Source organism: Ananas comosus, linkage group 16, assembly GCF_001540865.1.
Source record: "Ananas comosus cultivar F153 linkage group 16, ASM154086v1, whole genome shotgun sequence".
Lineage (NCBI taxonomy): Eukaryota > Viridiplantae > Streptophyta > Magnoliopsida > Poales > Bromeliaceae > Ananas > Ananas comosus.
In genome coordinates this window covers 4,917,821-4,922,837 of record NC_033636.1, presented here as the reverse complement: position 1 = coordinate 4,922,837, position 5,017 = coordinate 4,917,821, and the positions used below count along the sequence as shown (strand labels likewise).

Here is a 5,017-nt window from a genome sequence, read left to right as displayed (position 1 = left end):
AGTCGCAACATTGAAAACGATCTGGAAGCACGGAAGACTCCGTGCTTCCAAAAGAATAGTAGCCTCACTCATATATATATATATATATATATATATATATATATATATATATATGAGTAGGTCTTGTGTGCTATTAGGAGTACGGAGGACTCCGTGCTCCTAAGCCGTTTTCGATCATGGAGCTTCCGAATCGACGATCGGTTCCGTTAGACTTGATCTAGCATATTTGAAATATCTAGAAAACAAATTTTGTGATTTTTCGATATTATTTACTTAGCGATTGAAAGGGTTCAAAATTAACGGCTGAAAATAAAAATCTCAAAAAAAGTGGTGATATAGCACTAAATTTTCGATCAGAGATATTGATCTTGCTGTAAATAGTATAAAAAATTTTCTATCAAAATTTTATCTAATTTGAATACTTCTACACCGTTAAACTTGCAAATGGTGTACATCAACCATTAAAAATTATTGATTTTGAACCCTTTTGTCACGCCCCGGATTACACTTTCCCCGGGCGCGCCGACAAATCCGCCGTATACAAAGAAATTTTTCCTGTATATGAATCGATAGCTGTACCTGTAAATCAAACACTACTACGAACAGTAGTAGAGAGCTGCTTGAGAAAACAGAAGCTAAACAAACTGAGTTTCAAATACATAGTCCAAATCCAAAATACAAAGCTACTCGCACTGGCGAGTTAAGTCCACTATGTATATAAACTCGAAACAAAACATCTACCTGCAGTAGGGGCACCTCTAGCTCAGCACGTCGGGTAGGGCTCTAACTCGCGACGCCCTTGCCTCGATCCTGATCCGCGGAAGGTGCAGCAGCCGAAACCTGTGGCTCTGCAAAACATGGGTAATAACTGGGCGTGAGAACTACTGTAAAAACAAGTAGTCCTCAGTGGGTACCGCCCAAAACAACATCGGTCCACCCACTAAGTCTACAGGAGGGAGCAAGAATAGTAGGAAAAGCAGGAAACAAACTCAACCGCTACAAATCACTATACTATCATGCTCTACACTAACCAACTGTAGGAAATGTCAAATCTGACCCAATCCAATCGGGACTGTAGACATACCCGTCCCTGGGACTGTGAACACACCCGTCCCTGCCCCGTTGCGACTATCGGGCTCTATCCACACTAACTGGTCCGTGGAGAGCAAGTCCAACTGGCATGAGCGACACCAACGCGAAAGCACAAAGCCTGACTCCGGAGTGGCACTCGTGGGCGCTACCCAACCGAGTATGCAGCGTATCTCTGTCGAGCTCAATCAGGCTCCAACTAGCCAAAGTCAAGTAATCGACTTAAACTGGTCTAACAACCAACAGGTAACGTGCCCTCGGCACAATCTGACGCCAAAAAGGCGATACGGTCCACCGTCAACTCTGACGGCACCCAACAGTCCGAAACGGCCTGAACGACCCTGCAAAAATTCACTCGGCGAACCAGCACGAGTGTAAATACATTCTAAACTACCCAAGGTATCCATTGCACTGACTCGGCAACGATACAATCGAACACGGCTCCTAGAGCTAAATCTGGTAGTTTAAGCATATGACGGGTCAAAACGCAGGTTTTCTCCTAAGTCAAATTTCAAGTCCAACATGTATAATTTAAATATTCATTTCAGCATGCTTCTACATTCATATTACATTCAAAATGCTAATCGATGAATTAAAGCATGATTTACAACACTCGAACTATACACGTTGACTAACATGCACTTAGGAGCGAAACCGATGAAACACCCACCTCTAATGCAATTCCTGGCAGCAATAGGGTCTCGGATCCTCAAGCAACACTGCTGGAAACCTCTTCAAACCAGCAACAAAGCCCCTTAAGATCTGGATTTACAATGCACCCAAAAATCCAATAAAAATCATCAAAATCCACAATTCAGTCCAAGTACACAGCAGCAGAGAAGAGAAGGGTTTCGACCAAGCTAACCTTCACCAAAATCCACAAGTAAGGACTTCGTGGATTCTTCTCGCAGTCCCGAAACCAACGAATCAAGTCTCGACGAAATCCGATGCTCCTACGTCGAGTACGAGCTGAAATACTAACAGTCGACGATGAATTTCAGCAAAACAGCATTTAAGCTTAAATATCTCAATTCCAATGTCAAAACTCACCAAACGAACTCCAAATCAGGTGGAGAGGGTCCCAATTCCAGTACTGGGTGATAGGGAAAATAACTCAACTCCACAAAGCCCCTGCTTCCCAAGTTCACCCCAAGAAAACATCAAAAATTGGCAAATTCTGTCCAAAGCAACAACAGCAGAGGAAAACCTGAGTTCGACTGAGCTAACCTTCACCAAATTCTGCAAATTAGGGCTTCGTGGATTCCTCTGGAAGTCAAGAATCCAGCAAACCAAGTTTCGTTGAAATCCGACCTTCCTACGTCACGCACGAGCCAAAACACTGGAGGTCGTCGCTGAAGAACTGCAAAATCAGCACCTTGCAATTCTTGGAGAGGTGGATCTTGATGCAAATTGGAAAGATTTGAGGGATTTGGGAGTAAAATCTAAGTCCTCTGTGAAGAACAGGTAAAAGAGCTCAAAGGGGGCGCTTCTCAGCTATTTATAGGCTGCTGGATAGATCAGATAAGCCCCAGGAAAAATAGCCGCAATCCAGTGCCCCTGCAGAAACGGGCGTTTCTGGGCGCCCGGAACCATGTTCTGGGCGACCAGAACATCCGGCCTGCACAAAATGGGCCCCTCGGACTCTCCGCCCGCGGTGTGCTGCGCCCGTAAACGGCACCGGCGGAACTCACCTACCGCCCTGCCACGCGTCGAAGCAAGCGATATTCACGAGGTGAAATTTCCGGACCCACTTCTGGGCGCCCGGAACATGGGATCCGAATTGGCTTCCAGTTTCAGTTAAATTCAACACTCGTTTCTGGGCGACCCTAACAATGTTCTGGGCGCCCGAATCTGGCAAAACTCCAGTTTTGCTTATTTGAGTGCGCCGAGTCCAATTCTGCATCCAATTCGTGCAGAATTGACTCCGACTCAGTCCGACACTCTCCAGAGATGTCGACCAGTCTATAATACTGAAGCCAATCCTATCCAAAGCTCAGGAACACTACATCCTCCCCCACTACAAAAAGTTTCGTCCGCGAAACTGTACACATACCTCAATCCAGGGTCTCAAACAGGTAGGGGTAGGACTCCTTCATCATCGCCTCCGGCTCCCAAGTCGCCTCCCGCTCCTCGTGATTACTCCACTGCACCTTTACAAAGGGTATGACCCGGTTGCGCAATTCCCTCGACTCACGAGCCAGAATCCGCACCGGTCGCTCCTCGTAGCTCAGGTCCTCGCCAATCTCAAGCGGAGTGAAGTCGATCACGTGGGAGGGGTCGAACACATATTTCCTCAAAGCCGAGACGTGGAACACATCATGAATGCCGGCTAGCCGTGGTGGTAGAGCAATCCTGTAAGCAACTGGCCCGACTCGCTCCAATACCTCGAAAGGGCCTACAAAACGTGGACTGAGCTTTCCACGTACACCAAATCGGCGAATCCCTCTGGACGGCGAGACTTTAAGAAAAACATGATCTCCTACCTGAAACTCCAATTCTCGTCTCCGGGTATCAGCATAGCTCCTATGTCGACTCTGGGCTGCTAATATGTGCCGTCGTACCTCTTTTACCTTTTCTTTAGCCTCAATCAGAATCTCAGGCCCAAGCGTCCTCCTTTCACCCACATCACTCCAAAACAAAGGGGATCGACATCTGCGTTCATACAATGCCTCAAACGGAGCCATCTGGATGCTCGCTTGATAGCTGTTGTTGTACGCAAACTCAACCAGTCTCAAATGCCGATACCACCCTCCTCCAAAGTCCAGGACACATGCCCTCAGCATGTCCTCTAGAGTCTGAATGGTTCGCTCTGACTGACCATCTGTCTATGGGTGAAACGCTGTGCTGAACTGCAAGTGAGTGCCCAAGGCCGTCTGAAGACTCCCAAAAGTGCGATACGAACATCGGGTCCCGGTCGGATACTATCGAAGTGGGCACGCCATGCAACCTCACTATCTCATCCAAATACAACTAAGCGAGTCTCTCTCTCGACCAAGTAGTCTGCACTGGTAAGAAGTGAGCAGACTTGGTCAGTCTGTCCACTATCACCCAAATCGCATCAAAGCCACCCTGTGCTCTCGGCAACCCGACGATAAAGTCCATCGTGATCTGCTCCCATTTCCACTCGGGCACTGGTAGACTCTGAAGCTTGCCAGCAGGTACCTGATGCTCGGCCTTTACCTGTTGACAAGTCAGACACTGAGCCACAAATCTACCAATGTCCCTCTTCATTCCATTCCACCAAAACCGTACCTTTAAATCCTTATACATCTTGGTTCCACCTGGATGAACCGTATAAGGAGAACAATGAGCCTCTCTCAGAATGTCAACTCGGATCTCAGCATCCACAGGCACACACAGTCGGTCCCTGTACCGTAGTACTCCCAAACTGTCCAAAGCAAAACCCTCAGCCTGCCCCCTGTCTAGTTCTCTCTAATCCTCAACAAGTACGGATCTCCACTCTGTTTCTCTCGGATCTTATCCAATAGAGTGGGCTGTAAAACTAGAGACGTCAGCCTCGCCGTAGGCCCAGAGGGTACTATCTCGAGTCCCAGCCGCTGCAGCTCCTCGAGTAGGGGTCTCTGCTCAGTGATCCTCAAACTCAGGCTCTGCACTGTCTTCCTGCTCAACGCATCTGCCACAACATTCGCCCTGCTGGGATGATACTGAATACTAATGTCATAGTCATTCAGTAACTCCAACCACCGGCGCTGCCTCAGGTTCAGCTCTCTTTGTGTGAACAGATACTTGAGACTTTTATGATTGGTGAAGACCTCGCAGTGCTCGCCGTACAAGTAATGCCGCCAGAGCTTCAAAGCAAAAACCACCGCGGCAAGCTCCAAGTCATGCGTAGGGTAATTCTTCTCATAATCCTTTAACTGCCGTGAAGCATAAGCAATCACCCTACCATGCTGCATCAGCACGCAAC

At 47.6% G+C, this 5,017-nt stretch overlaps 1 long non-coding RNA gene across 1 annotated transcript; it reads right to left on the bottom strand.

Moving 5' to 3' along the window:
• LOC109722442 lies at positions 826 to 2,013 on the bottom strand. The gene is made up of 3 exons (XR_002219467.1): positions 1,955 to 2,013; positions 1,760 to 1,851; positions 826 to 848 (listed from the first exon to the last, which is right to left on the bottom strand). It is a non-coding gene; the product is annotated as an uncharacterized LOC109722442 (long non-coding RNA).